Source organism: Dromiciops gliroides, chromosome 1 (assembly GCF_019393635.1).
Source record: "Dromiciops gliroides isolate mDroGli1 chromosome 1, mDroGli1.pri, whole genome shotgun sequence".
Classification (NCBI taxonomy): domain Eukaryota; kingdom Metazoa; phylum Chordata; class Mammalia; order Microbiotheria; family Microbiotheriidae; genus Dromiciops; species Dromiciops gliroides.
This window is the reverse complement of record NC_057861.1, coordinates 537196713-537213037: the sequence shown is the minus strand read 5'-3', so window position 1 is coordinate 537213037 and position 16325 is coordinate 537196713.

The window sequence follows — 16325 nt, the reverse complement described above, 5'->3', positions numbered from 1 at the left end:
TTAGCTGTGTGACCTTGGGCAAGTCACTTAACCCTCATTGACCCATAAAATAAAATAAACAATTGGGTTTAAAAAAAAAAAACTTGCATCCTGTGACTCCAAAGCCAGCACCCATTAATTAAGAGTAATTCTTCTCCCACCCCTGGCTTGGCCTTAATAGTATTTTCCCCCAATTACATGTAAAGGTAGTTTTCAACATTCATTTTTGTAAGATTTTGAGTTCCAAATTTTTCCCTTGCTTTCCCTTTCTTCCCCTCTCCCCAAGACAGCATGCAATCTGATATCCATTATACATTACAATTGTGTTAAACTTCTTTCCACATTAGGCATGTTGTAAAAATGATGTGGGATGGAATTAAGGTGATCAAATTGACTGTGAGTCGTCCCAAAAGAATTACAAGATTCAGTGACTCAGTTTTCCTAAGTTTTATTGAAAGACTGCTGACCACAGGGATAGTACCAGAAAAATAAAAAGGTATCTCTCAAATAGGGGGGGAAAAGACACATATTTATTGTATTGATAAATTGATTATGAGTCTCATTATAATAATCTCCAGTTTAGGGAGGTACAGGGGAGAGCCTATCCTAATTTGGATAAGCCAAAGGTACCCTGAGGGGGGTACCTTTTACAGAGGAGGTGTGTTTTGGGGGTTTATGTGTCATAAAGTGAGCTGGGGACAAATTTGGCCTTTTCTGCACATGATACCTCAACTTGCCAAGGCCAGAGTGTCCTTTTGTTTTTCATTCCCAGGCCTAGTTTCTAGGTATTAACATTTATCAGTTAGGATTTCTATAGCCTGTCTCTGTTTTTGTTGTAGTTAGGGTCTCTGTGACCTGCCTCTTTATGTTCTTGTTATGAGTGTTGATTAATGGGGATAATTAATAGGACCCAGATCTCCAGGTACTAGTTAACAAGAACCTAGGCCCTGACTTTGATGAGGGCCCAAGTCTTAAATTATCCATTAATCCCTTTCAGAACTGGGGTCTGAATCCCTCTTAGAGCTCGGGTCTTAGCTTTGTCTGTTAACCCCTTCTTTACCTCATACATCAAAAGGACAATCAGAACAAAAGAGAAAAACCATGAGAAAGAAAAAGCAAAAGATGAAACAAGAAAAGTGAAAATAGTATCCCTCCATCTGCATTCAGACTCTATATTTCATTCTGTGGATGTGGAGAGCATTTTCCTTTATAAGTCTTTTGGAATTTTCTTGGATCATTATATTGCTGAGAGGAGCCAAGCCTATCATACTTAATCATCACACCATGTTGTTGATACTGTGTACAATGTTTTTGTGGTTCTGCTCACTTCACTCAGCTTCAGTTCATGTAAGTCTTTCCAGATTTTTCTGAAATCCACCTGCTCAATCATAAAATTTATTCCTCAGTTTTCTGCTTTCCTTCTAATATGGGTTGCATTGGTTTTAGTTATGAGATGTTGGTTTATGCCCAGTTTCTCACATACTATTTTCCAATTTTCCCAGAAATTTTTGTCAAATAGTAAGTTCTTCTTCCAGAAGCTGGAGTCTGGGTTTATCAAATAGTAGATTACTATAGTCATTTACTGCTGTCTTGTGTACCTAATCTATTCCACTGATCCACCACTCTATTTCTTAGCCAGTATCAAATAGTTTTGATGATTGCTGCTTCATAATATAGTTTTAGATCTGATACAGCTTAGGATACCTTCCTTTTTTCATTAATTCCCTTGATATTCTTGACCTTTTGTTCTTCCAGATAAATTTTGTTATTCTTTTTCTAGCTCAAGAAAACATTTTTTGGTAGTTTGGTATGGCACTGAATAAGTAAATTAATTTAGGTAGAATTGTCATTCTTATTATATTATCATGGCCTACACATGAACAATTATTATTTTTCCAATTGTTTAGATAAGAGTTATTCTTTTTTTTTCTTTTTTTCTTTTTTTTGGTGGGGCAATGGGGGGTTAAGTGACTTGCCCAGGGTCACACAACTAGTGAGTGTCAAGTGTCTGAGGCCGGATTTGAACTCAGGTACTCCTGCATCCAGGGCCAGTGCTCTATCCTCTGCGCCACCTAGCTGCCCCCAAGAGTTATTCTTAATAAGTATTTGAGGATGCAATTATGATTAGGAGCAGAAGTAAGGAAGACCTGAATTCAAATTCAGCTTCAGACACTTAAAAGTTGTATGACTCTGGACAAGTCGATTAACTCTCTAGTTTCTCACTCTTAAAAGAAGATAATAATATCACTGTACTCTCAGGGTTATTGGGAGGATCAAATGAATAATATTTATAAAGTTCTTTGCCAACTTTAAAGTGCTTTATGAATGCTAGGTATTACTTGTGTGTGTATGTGTGTGTGTGTGTGTGTGTGTGTGTGTGTGTGTGTGTGTGTTTTGGTAAGGCAATTGGGGTTAAGTGACTTGCCTAGGGTCACAGAGCTAGTAAGTGTTAAGTATCTGAGGTCAGATTAGGGCCGGTGCTCTATCCACTGCACCACCTAGCTGCCCCAGGTATTACTTTTAAAATACAGATTTGTTTCTGTCAATAGTCCTCAAAGAACTGTTTATAAATTAATAGTGGATAAATAGATAGAACAGGAAGATATCCCTCTCAAAGGAAAATGGCTTTTCAGACTTCTTGTTCCCTAGAGAACTCTTTTACCTCTACTCCAATGGCCTTCTCATATTGGAGATGTCCTCAAAGTTGTGGCCTTTTCCTTCAGTTGGTGAGTTCCTCTCCCCAAACACCATTCGAGAAAGTACCTACACCAACCATGCTCATTTCTAAATAGGTTTATCCCTGTGATTCTCTGTATTATTTTTCCACTTTGCCCCCTGAGAATGCCTTTTCACCTCTCCCCTTACTTTCCATTTCCCTTTTTATGTGTTGCTTTTCCCATTAGAATGTAAGCTTCGGGGGCAGCTAGATGGCACAGTGGTAAAGTGCCAGCCCTGGATTCAGGAGTACCTGAGTTCAAATCCGGCCTCAGGCACTTGACACTTACTAGCTGTGTGACCCTGGGCAAGTCACTTAACCTTCATTGCCCCACCAAAAAAAAAAAAAAAGCAGTCCAGAATGTAAGCTTCTTGAGGGCAGGGATTAGCTTTTGTTTTATTTCTATTTATAGTCCCTACTCTTAAACAATGTATAGCCCACTGTAAGTATTTAATAAATTATATATTTAATATAATTTATTCAATTTATTGGACAACTCCACCTTTCCTTTCTAGAAAAATATAAATAAGCTAATTAGCTCAGTTCCTATCAATCACTATCCATCTCTCCACTCTTCATCTAGAATAGGTATATTACTATTTTATATTATCTTAATTCCTCATATATCTCATAAGGAGAGACAAAAGTACATAACTTTGGTTCCCATCACCTTAACCAGGAACAGACTAATAGGGAAGAACTCCTTAGCCTTTTTTGTTGTTGTTCAGTCATTTCAGTCATGCCCACCCTTCCTGACCCCATTTGGGGTTTTCTTGACAAAGATACTTGAATGGTTTGCCATTTTCTTTTCCAGTGCATTTTTGCAAAAGAGGAAACTTAAGGCAAATAGGGATAAGTGACTTGCCCAGGGTCACACACCTAGTGAGTGTCTAACCCTAGAAGTCTCTTTAAAAGTAAAATTATCCCATACCATATTGGTTAGGAGGTTGGTGGAGCCAGATAGAGAAAGACAATTTGGAACTTAAAATAATAAAAAATGAATGTAAAAAACGGTTTGAGATCAGGTACTGCTAGGCCACCTTCCTTCTCAATGTGTGTGTATGTGTTCATTTTTAAGAATTACAAAGAGCTTTATTCATATGGTCCTATGAGGTAACTGGTATAAATATTAATCCTAGATGAGGAAAATTAATTTTTCATTTTCTAATTTATTTTTTTTTTTTAGGCAATGGGGGTTAAGTGACTTGCCCATGGTCACACAGCTAGTAAGTATCAAGTGTCTGAGGCCGGATTTGAACTCAGGTACTCCTGAATCCAGGGCCAGTGCTTTAACCACTAGGAAAATTAATTTTAACGGTTAAAAAAATAAAGTAGACTTACCCTAGACTAGACACTGAGATTGGGGTTGGGGAAGGGGGAGAGGGGTGGGGAGGGAGGTCAGAAAAACTGACTACTCGGGGCAGCTAAGGTGGCGCAGTGGATAGAGCACTGGCCCTGGAGTCAGGAGGACCTGAGTTCAAATCCGGCCTCAGACACTTGATACTTACTAGCTGTGTGATGTTGGGCAAGTCACTGAACCCCAATTGCCTCACCAAAAAAAAAAAAACCAACAAAAAAACCCCCAAAAAACTGCCTACTCAATCCTTGGTTCTGCCACTAACAAGCTATATGACCTTGGCCACATTGCTTCAATCCATCAACAAGTATTAAGTACTAAACCTTTGAGATTCAAGATAAATGAAAACAATCTTTGACATGAAGATGCTTAAATTTTTTTTTTTAGTGAGGCAATTGGGGTTAAGTGACTTGCCCAGGGGGTGCTTAAATTTTAATGTAGGAAACATCATATACATAAATAGGCACTTACAAGATAGATATCTATAACACCTTCACCCATGTAGTGATTGGCACCCTAAGGAGTTGATGTTACAACATGGTATGTTTTGCATGATTGCACATGTATAATCTATATCGAAGTGCTTTCCTTCTCAAGGAGGGGGGAAAGAAGGGAGAGAAGAAATTTGGAATTCAAAAATTATTTAAAAAAATGTTAAATTTTGTTTTTACATATAACCGAGAAAAATAAAATAAAAACATTCTTTAGTTTTACATTTTTAATTAAAAACATTCTTTAATTAAAAAAAAAAGATGTAGTGCTCCATGTATAAAAGGAGATGACTCCTGATTGATTAAAAGAATTCTGAGCCCTGATACTGAGTAAGTGGGGAAAAATTAATTACTTCCGTTTGTTAAAGATGTCCTACAAAAAAGAACACAGAGATGGATAAAAAGAAACAAGACACAGATTTTTGAATAGAGGGTTGGATCCCTAGAGACACAAATGTGTGGGGGAAACCAGTCCTCTATCATGTCCCTTAACTGCCAATGCTTGAAGCCCTAGAGATTACTGATAGTACTCCTGATTTAAACTGAGATCTTATCTTGCTTTGAGCTAAAGACCACATTTATTCTTGTATGTTTTTTGTATACTCTAATATATATATATACATATATAATTTCTCTGATTTCTGCTTGCTGCTTTCTTTTATAAAAAAGGTACACAAGCTATTCATGAGGGTCTTTTGTATAACCTACATTTGGTAGAAAGGGACTAAGCTGAGGTGGCTAGGTGGCGCAATGGATAAAGCACTGGCCCTGGAGTCAGAAGGACCTGAGTTCAAATACGACCTCAGATACTTGACACTTACTAGCTGTGTGACCCTGGGCAAGTCACTTAACCCTCATTGCCCAGCCCCCCCCCCAAAAAAAAACCCTAAACAGAAAGGGACTAAGATGGCAACAATATGCTAAGGAAGGAGTTGGGGGAGATATCCTCTCCTATGAAAGCAAGCTGAGAAGCAAATTTGGTCTGAAGCCCTTAGAATCATACCCTTAGACTAGATGTAATGGAGAAGTAGCAAACATAAAATTCTGGTCGAAAATCACTCTTGGAGACAGAAGAAAAAATCATCCTCATCAGTCCTGGATCCTGCCCACCCCTCCCTTCCAGCTAGGCTGCTGGAAATTGCAGCACAGCCCTTCTCTTACTCTTTGCAAAAGTAGGCCAGATCCCAGATACATCCCTGTCATCCACCAGCCATGTTTATAAATTAATGAGCAACTATATCTGTGTATGTATGTATTTATGTATGTATGTGTGTATGCGTTGGATTTAACTTTTCACATAGAATAAATGGAAGACAACCTTAGAGGAAGATGTACTAATAGCTAGAAGGGCTGAGAAAGGCTTCCTGCAGAAAATTTCATTTGAGATGAATCTTGGAGGAAGCCAGGGATTGGAAGAGGCAGAAGTGAGGAGAAAAAGCCTTCCAGGCACAGAGCTTAGCCAGTGCAAAAGGACAAAGACAGGAAATGGAGCATTATGTATACATGGATACATATAACTATGCATATATCTATATCTAGACATGCCCATATACACATACAAATACATGTGTTGCACATTCATATATGTGTATATGCACTCCACTTAAGTCTTACTCTGAGCCACATCTTGGCACCAAGGTGATCCTAGGTTGATGAAGACTCTATCAGCCAAGTATGAGCTCTGGCAGATCCTAGAATGCTGAAAAGTCTTTAAAAGTGAACCCAATGCCAGAGTGTATATCTATTAGTAGACTAGCCCAGCTAAGCTTGGTGCAGCCCTTACCACCAGTTAGCTGCACCATAATGATTGTTTTGGCCCGAGCAGTTCTCAAAGACCACTCTCAAAAGTGTAGAGATTGTATACTGCATCTGAAGAAGCAGTACCCACAGAGATGAAATAAATCACAGATCCTGGAAGAATCAAAGCTTATCTAGAGAGACATATAAATTAACATATATTATTAAATTTAGATATATACATATAAATCAACATAATATATAACTTAATACAACATATAAGAATATACAATATGTAAAATGATATATTTATATATCTAAATTAATATAATGTATAAATTAATATAACCTATAATATATAAAGTAATATAATATATAAATAAATAGAAAATAAAATTTTTTTAATCTACTAAAGCTTAAAAGTACACTTAAGGGCAGCTATGTGGCACAGTGGATAAAACACTGCCCCTGGATTCAGGAGGACCTGAGTTCAAATCCGGCCTCAGACACTTGACACCAGCTGTGAGACCCTGGGCAAGTCACTTAACTCCAATTGCTTCACCAAAAAAAAAAAAGTACACTAAGTATACTAAGTATACTAAGATTTTGGAGACACACTATATATACACATATAACTAAATATGTATATATTTAATATATTCCTAAAAAAAAATTATTTTTTGGTCTTTGTTATCCTGATGTGATTAAAAAAAAACCTTAGACACTATTTCCCTTACTTCACAGTTGAGGAATCTGAGGCCCAGAAACACTAAATGACTTTTCCAAGATTGTTCAGGTGGTAAGGGACATAGGTAGGATTCAAACCCAGGTCCTCTGATTCCAAATCCATGGCCACTATCCCAACACCAGTCAACCTTCTCTCAGCACATGATTCTTTACTTTAATAATATCTGGCAGATATATTGCATTTTCAGGTTTTTTAAGTTCCTTTATATACATTATTTTATGTGCTCCTCTCATAAATCCTGAGGGCAGCCTACAGCTATTATTATGCCCATGTTACAAATGAGGACACTAAGACTTAAACAGGGTTAGAGTGACCCAGCTATTAAGTGTCAGAACCAGTATTCAAATCCAACTTTTCCTGATTCCAAAACTAGAGTTCCTTCTACTACCCCACGCTTTCTCTTATGAATTACTTATTTATAACTTAATTATTCTTGTGGAGAAATCAAAAGTAGATCACTTCAATTAAAGCTATTACTATGTCTACTATGAATAATACTACATTTTATTTTAAGAAACTGTAGTAAAGTACTTTTGCCCCTTTCAAGATGCCACATAAGGTGGTACAGTAGATGGAACATCAATCCTGAGGTCAGGAGGACCTGGGGTTCAAATCTGGCCTCAGACACTTAGTATCTGTATGACCCAGGGAAAGTCACTTGATCTTAATTGCCTCTCCCCTGCCCCCCAAAAAAGAGATGCCATTGAAGGTCTATCCATGATTTCTCAAAATACTCTTGTCTATTGCATCAGCAGCCTGAGATGTTGAAATATCTAGAATACGTCTATTAAGGTAGAGGTACTACTATTACCTACTACAAAATAATTCTAGTAAGAGATTTTAAACTCTGCTGTATGGGGCTATACAAAATTTTTTTAGTTTTAGCCAAACATATAAAATTTAAATATCCACAAGAAATAAACATGCCCTCTCCCACCTCTTGCATTCTTCCATGTAAGAAATGCCCTCTTTTCTCACCTTCCTCTTTCAGAATTCTGCTTTTTTCTGGCCTCAGCTCAGGGACTACCAAATCCAAGAAGCCTTCTCTGACCACCCCCACCCTTACCTCCACCACAATCTTTTTTTTTTTTTTTTGTGAGGCAATTGGGATTAAGTGACTTGCCCAGGGTCACACAGCTAGTAAGTGTCAAGTGTCTGATTCTGGATTTGAACTCAAGTCCTCCTGAATCCTGGGCCAGTGCTTTATGCACTGAGCCACCTAGCTTCCTCCAAGACTAACTCTTAAAGGTATGTTTAGTATCCATTTTGATTAAGGTGTAGGTTCATGATCAAGATTAGCAAGTTGGCCTGGCTTTATCTATGGACCAGAGCACAGGCCAGGCAAGTGAACAACCTGCCTCTCCTTAAACTGTACCACCTGGGACTCCCTAAAGCTTGGGACAGTGCAGCCTGGAAATAGTGCCCCATTTTAAGAAGGAATTAAAAGTTAAGTAAAAGATAGGCAAGATGAACAGACAGAGAAAGATGCAGACCATAGAAAGTTTCTTTAGCAACAAAGAAGATCAAGATGTACCCTCAGAAGAGGATAGCAACGTCAGGGCTCCTACATCCAAAGCTTCCAAGAAAAATATGAATTGATCTCAGGCCATAGAGGTGCTCAAAAAGGACTTTGAAGATAAAGTAAGAGAGGTAGAGGAAAAAATGGAAAGAGAAATGAGAGCGATGCAGGAGGGTCATGAAAAAAAAGTCAACAGCTTGAAAAGCCAAATTGGCCAAATGGAAAAAAAGTACAAAAGCTCTCTGAAGAAAATCATTGCTTAAAAATTAGGATTGAGCAAATGGAAGCTAATGACTTTATGAGAAATCAAGGCATAATAAAGGAAATCCCAATGAATAAAAAAATAGAGGGCAATGTGAAATATCTTCTTGGAAAAACAGGTGACCTGGAAAATAGATCCAGGAGAGATAATTTAAAGTATTTTATTATTTTCCAGTTACATATAAGGATAGTTTTCAACATTTGTTTTCATAGGATTTTTAGTTCCAAATTTTTCTCCCACACTTCCTTCCCTCCCCCCTCCCCAAGATGGAAAGCAATCTGATATAGATTATATATTGTACAATCACATTAAACATATTTCTGAATTAGTAATATTGTGAAAGGAGAATCAGAGCACAAGGGAAAAACCTCAAAAAAGATGGGTAAAAACCAGCCCAAAAGTAGAAACAGTATGTTTGCTGTTTTTTAAAAAAAAAAAAACATTTTATTTTACACTATTTTTTAAAGACATGCCTTGTCTTATTACAAACAAGTCCAGCTGAGCAATGGAACAGTTTGTTCAATGCCCTATCTCACAGTGAACTTCATTAGGACTCTCTAGAAATGGGACAACGAGACCCCACAGTTCAGAATCGAGAGTTGCTTTGTCCATGTGTGTTCTCTATGTATCTTTTTTAAAGGATCACAATTCAGGAAGCTTACACTCACAGGCAAGCATATAGCTAGCTCCCTAGCCCAGTGCTCCTGGTAGTACAGGTGCACTGTGGGATGCAGTCCCCTATTAAGAGCCCAGATCTCTGGGTCTCTGCCCTTATTTCCGATTGTTGTTGCTGGACAGACTCACAAGGACCCAGTTTCCCTAATTGTTTGCTACAGTACCATTATACTTTAAAATTGTGCCTACTCTCCTCCCACAGATTCTGTATGGATTTATCGAAGAGAGTACCCCTGGGTTTTGGAATGGACATGCTTAATAACTACTGTTCTTATATGCTCTTTGGATAAATGTCTTTTCTAAAAGTTAATTTAGCACGCTGGTTGATTATTAATGTGAAATACACCAATGAGACCTTGTGAGCAACAGTGTTAGGAGTAGTAATCAATATGGTTACCCCTAGAATCTGAGGTATGAGTTGGCCCTCTGAGGACCCCTGCCATCTACTTCATAACTTCTGAAAAAGTGCATGCTGAAACCTTTAACTCTACAAAAAAGTGAAATATTATCATTTTACTTTCCAAAATGAATGCTGTTAAAATAAAATAAATTTAATTTTTAAAATGTTTAAAAATGAATGTTGTTCAGGGCAGCTAGGTGGCACAGTGGATAAAGAAAGCACCAGCCCTGGATTTAGGAGTACCTGAGTTCAAATCCAGCCTCAGACACTTGACACATACTAGCTGTGTGACCCCGCCAAAAAAAAAAAATGAATGTTGTTCCCTTCAAAATAGATATCCTGGTTCATTATACACTTAATGTAAAAATGCTGCTGTTTCTTTGAACATTTCAGGGAACTACTCTTTGGAATTAATTGCCTTCAGCACCCATAGCACCTAGTTTTGACTATTGAAATAGAGGCAAAGATTCAGTCTTTGAGGAGAGTTTCATTTCTGGAAATACTCAAAAGTAATTCAGAGTCAAGTCTGGTGAATAAGGAGACTAATTAAACTGGGTAATTGTGTTTTGCTTTTTTAAAAAATGAAGTATTGGGGAACTTCCAGAAAGATGGCTAAGTGAAAGCTAGTACCTGGGTTTTGCTTCCCCTCATCACTTCAAAACAGTCAGAAATGCACCAAATAAAGTAAAATAACAATAACAAAAATAAGGAGGAAGAAAAGAAATCCTTACAAGAAAATCACTATGTAAAAACTAGGAGAATGGAGAAATGAGTAAGGTCTTTCCTCTTCCCTCCCCCCCCTTAAAGGGGAAAAAAGCTCCTACTACAATTAAGGAAAATTATTGGGTAAAGAATATGGAGGGGAAATCTCCAGAAGAAGAGAATAATACTTTAATGACTATGACTATGCAGTTGGGGTGAGAAGGGTTAGATTGAAGCAATACCCATAGAAGTAAGCCCTTCCAGCTATAGGGGTGCTTACTCCTTACTAAAGGGTACCTGGGACTGATAAGAGACTCCTGTGTCCAAAATGTTTGGCAAATGGATTATAGAGGGGATAAACTGGAGGAAGCTAGGTGGTATACTGGATAGAGTCCTGAGCTTGAAGTCAGCAAAACTCATCTTCCTGAGTTCAAATCTGGCCTCAGACACTTACTAGCTGTGTGACTCTAGGTAAGTCACTTCACCCTATTTGCCTCAGTTTCCTCATCTGTAAAATGAGCCAGAGAAGGAAATGGTAAACCATTCCAGTATCTCTGCCAAGAAAACCTCAAATGGGGTCATGAAGAATCAGACACCATTAAACAAACTGGAGGCAAGAAGACCAGTTTAGGTGAGAAGAGATGAGGGCCTGAATGTTAGTGTTTACAGTGAGAGGAGAAAATAGAGCACATACTGTAATTAAAAAGAAAAACAAACTGTACAACAGGTTTTCAATTTCATGCACAATCATCTTTTTTTTTTCTTCTGCTCTACTTACAGGCAACTAGTGCCTATAATGATCTAATGAATATAGCAATGAACTTGGAATGAGGAAGACCTTAGAGTTCACAATCTGGCCTCAGGCTCTTACTAGCTATAAGTAGTACAAATCCCTTAAACTCTCTTGCCCTCAGTTTCTTCATCTGTAAAATGGAGATAATAACAACACGTACTTCCCAAGGTTGTTGTGAAAATCAAATGAGATAACATTTATAAAGTACTTTGCAAACGTTAAAGACATATATGCAAACACACACATATACATATTAAAAAATACTCACACATATGCATAGATGTGTATATCTATATATGTGTGTATGTGTATGATATTGTTGTTGTTTGGTTGTTCCAGTCTTCTTGACTCCATTTGGGATTCTCTTTGCAAAGATACTAGAGTAGTTTGCCATTTCTTTCTCCAGTTCCATTTTACATGTGAGGAACTAAGGCAAACAAAGTTAAGTGATTTTCCCAGGGTCACACAGCTAATGTATCTGAGGCCAGATTTGAACTCAGGAAGACTTCAGGGCCAGGCCTCTAGCCAGCATGCCACCTATCTGACCACATACATATATAATAGTCATTATTATTTCTTCCTATATGAAAATGCTCATTTTATTTGGTGTGTCTGTTAAATTGAGCATTTTTTTAGAGAGGCAGAGAGAAGAAGCAAAAGTTATTATTAAATAGAATCAGTAGATTATGGGGAGAAAGAGGAAAAAGTCAGAAACAATTCCAAGTTTTCAGGCCTAGGAAGATGATGATTTGAACAAGAATAGAAAAGTTAGAGGGAGGAGTAAGTTTGGGGGAAATGATAAATAGTGTGGCTTGGATATGCTGAGTCTGTGGAAATAATCTAGTAGGCAGAAGAGAAAACAAGGCCAACACTCTAGGGAGCATTTGTGGTAGAGTTACAGATATGGAAGCCCTCTGTATAGAAGCACTAATTGAAGCCGTGGGAATGGATGAGATCACCAAGGGCAAACAGGCAAGAAGAGGGCCAATGATGGGACCTCTGGGAAATAGCTCAAAATTGAAATTAGCTTTATTGCTCAAGAATTCCTTCATTATACCTGAACCTTGAGAGGCAACTATGGTGTAAAGCAGAAAGAGGTGTCAAACATGAAGCCCACTGGCTGTGCACTGGGGCCTGCAACATTCCCCAGTGCAGGATGAAACAGATTAAAATGTAATTGCAAAATAATTTAACAAAATAAATAAAAATACAACAGAACATAGACAATGTTCATGCAGTTTTCTATGTCAAAAGTGAATTCTCAGGGATTCTTATGTACAACTTCTCTTGTATTCCAGTTTGACATTATTTATACAGTGGATAGAGAAAGGCTTTGATATCAGGAAGACCCAGGCTTAATTATGTCTTAACTATAGGGGGCAGTTAGGTGGCACAGTGGATAAATCACCGCCCTTGGATTCAGGAGGACCTGAGTTCAAATCCAACCTCAGACACTTGACACTGACTAGCTGTGTAATGCCAGGCAAGTCACTTAACCCTCATTGTCCCACAAAAACAAACAAACAAAAAGTCTTAACTATAATACGTAAGATCATAGATTCAAAGCTTGAACCTTGGTCTTCCTACCAAATTTTTTTTTTTTTGGTGAGGCAATTGGGGTTAAGTGACTTGCCCAGGGTCACACAGCTAGTAAGTGTCAAGTGCCTGAGGCTGGATTTGAACTCAGGTCCTCCTGAATCCAGGTCCCCTGCTGTATCCACTCCTCCACCTAGCTGCCCCCTTTCCTACCAAATTTTAAGGTTGTTTTTGCTCTCCAAAACTCAGAAATGTTTCCAAGGTAGTTCTCAAATGAAAATGATGGGATTCTGTTGGGATAATGTCTACATTACAAATTACATATTCTTCCTGATTATATTTTTAGATGATTTACTTTTTCTTTTATCTTTTTTTTTTTTTTTGCAGGGCAATAGGGGTTAAGTGACTTGCCCAGGGTCACACACCTAGTAAGTGTCAAGTGTCTGAGGTCGGATTTGAACCCAGGTACTCCTGACTCCAGGGCCGGTGCTCTATCCACTGCGCCACCTAGCTGCCCCCAATATAACTTTATTTTAAAAGTAAATCATTGGAGCGGCTAAGTGGTGCAGTGGATAGAGCACCGGCCCTGGAGTCAGGAGTACCTGGGTTCAAATCTGGTCTCAGACACTTGACACTTACTAGGTGTGTGACCCTGGGCAAGTCACTTAACCCCTAATTGCCTCACTAAAAATAAATAAATAAATAAATAAATAAAGTTATATTTAATAGTAATTAAAAATAAAATAAAGTTATTTTCTGAAAATCTAAGTAAGCTCAGTTTGGGTCTTGCCCCTTGCTTCTCACTCCCACCTCCTCAACCCAGCCCAGTCATACCACCAAAGCCAGGTAAATACAAGGAGACCACAAAAAACAAAAACAAAAACAAAAAAAAAGTCCGGGCAGCCAGGCAGCACAGTGGATAAAGCACCAACCAGCCCTGGATTCAGGAGGACCTGAGTTCAAATACGGCTTCAGATACTTGACACTTACTAGCTATGTGACCCTGGGCACTTAACCCCCATTGTCCCACAAAAAACCAAACAAACAAAACCCAATAAAGACAAGGAGAACAGGAGCAGCTAAAAGGAAGAAGCCAAACCTGACCGGTATTTTTGAGTGCCAAAGCCAATCAAAGAGCCTGCCCTTCACCACTAAGTTAGTCAGCTAAGTCAATTACCAAATGGCCATCCATACTCCAGTGCTTCCAAGGTGCTTTTTTTTCCTAATCCTCCTAGAAGTTAGTGTTGTTCAAATGGAGAGATACCATCTGCTCTCTAGCTCCTTCATATTAAGACAGGTAGTCTGCACATAACCCAGAACCCCCATGACAAATGGCTTATAGAGGAAGAATAGTCTGCTTTTCCCCTTTGTCTACACCTGACCTGATTCCAAACTATAAGTTATGGTTCTGTCACAGTATCTGACATATTATGTGTTACACAGTAGGCCCTTAGGAGATAATTGGTGAATGAATGACCCAGGTGTTATAAATCTTCAAAAGGTACACGGTTCCATTTTTCTAGCAATTTTTATCTAATAGTGAGTCCTTATTTCAGTAGATATGGTTCTTGCTTGTATCTTGGAAATAGATTCCCAAGTGTTTTACACGTTTTGTAATCATTTTAAATGGAATTTCTATTTCTATCTTTTCCTGCTGATTTGTACTGGTATTATATCAAAATCATCACAGAAATCCCAAAATGAAAACTGATAATGAGAGTATTTAGACCAATACTTCACACCTTATGTAAAGATATTCTCTAAATGGGTATGTGACCTAGATATAAAAGGTCACATCATAAATAAATGAAACATTTGAAAAAATTACATACGAGATCTATAGATTAGAGGAAAGTTTGGGAACAAAGAACAGAGAGGATTACAGAAAATCAAATGGATAATTTTGATTATACAAAGTGAAAATGGTTTTGCATAAACAAATCTAATAATGCTAAGATTGAAAGGGAAACAGTTAACGTGTGGGGGGGGGATCTTTGCAGTTAGTTTCTTTGATAAAGGTCTCATTTCTAAGATATATAAGAAAAGTATTCAAATTTATAAGAAATAGAGCCATTCCCCAGTTATAAATGGTCTAACAATAAAAAGAGAGGGTTCTCAGGGAAGAAACCCAGGCTATGTGTAGCCAAATGAAAAAAATTTTCCAAATCACTGCTCATTAGAGAAATGCAAATTAAAACAATTCTGAGATTCTATTGTATACTATACTATTGTATACAGTCATCAAGGGAATTTTTTTGGCTTCACTATGCATATTTGTTTCAATAAATTTATTTTTCTTCTTTTCCAATGGAGTTGGAACTGAGAGGGAGGAAAAAAGGTTGGGGTTTTTTTTCCTTTTTTTTCTTATTTTTTTTTTTTAGTGAGGCAATTGGGGTTAAGTGACTTGCCCAGGGTCACACACCTAGTAAGTGTTAAGTGTCTGAGGTCAGATTTGAACTCAGGCACTCCTGACTCCAGGGCCAGTGTTCTATCCACTGCGCCACCTAGCTGCCCCTGTTTTTTTTTTTTTAATAGACAAGTGAGGGAGGCATTGTAAATTTAAAATGTTGTATTCCAGATAAAGTCACTGTATTATTAGTTTTACTTTACTGTTTTACATAGTAATGAAACCTGTCGCAAAGTGAGAGTAATCTTTTAATATGTATAATATAAAAACAAAGCACATCAATCAATTTTTTTAAACCCAAAAGGTTCATAGTCTTTGGTTTCTCGAAGATGATTAAAGATGGTTAATCAGTTGGTGTGCTTTGCTTAGCTGTGCTTCTCTCTTACAAGTGAGTGTTCTATTTGGAGTGAAATGGAAGGAGTTGTGGGGAAATAATCGAAATGTTTTTCAAAGATGTCAATAAAACTTATTTTTTTTTAAAGAAGCCATACACTATGTTGTAAACAGTATATATTCTCTTATCATAGGAGCCGTGTTGCTGTTCAGAGGTGAAATGCATTACTCTCTGCTTTCTTCTTAAATGGCTACTACTTAATAATTCCTGCTTCCTTTCGTTGATATATTTTTAACACTGTCACTGTGGTCAGGAGTAAAAATAATTCTGCCTTTCCTGAATATTACTGGTAGGTCTCCCAATTTTTTTAAAGCAATGAAAACTTTTGAAGAAACTTAATTTTGCTGGACTTTTCAAATTAAAAGCCCACAGAATACTTGGTAAATAATACTCCATATCTGTATAACCTATAATAGGTTATTATAAAATTATAAGAGAATATTATCCATAAATTTCATGTTAAAATTATAAATGTTATAAATAGGCTAATTGACATTTATGTTATACAATATAATAAGAGTGAATACTTGATGTGTTTGTTGTTCAGTTGTTTTCATTTGTGTCCAAATCTTCATGATTCCTTTTGGGATTGTGGTAAAAATTATTTGT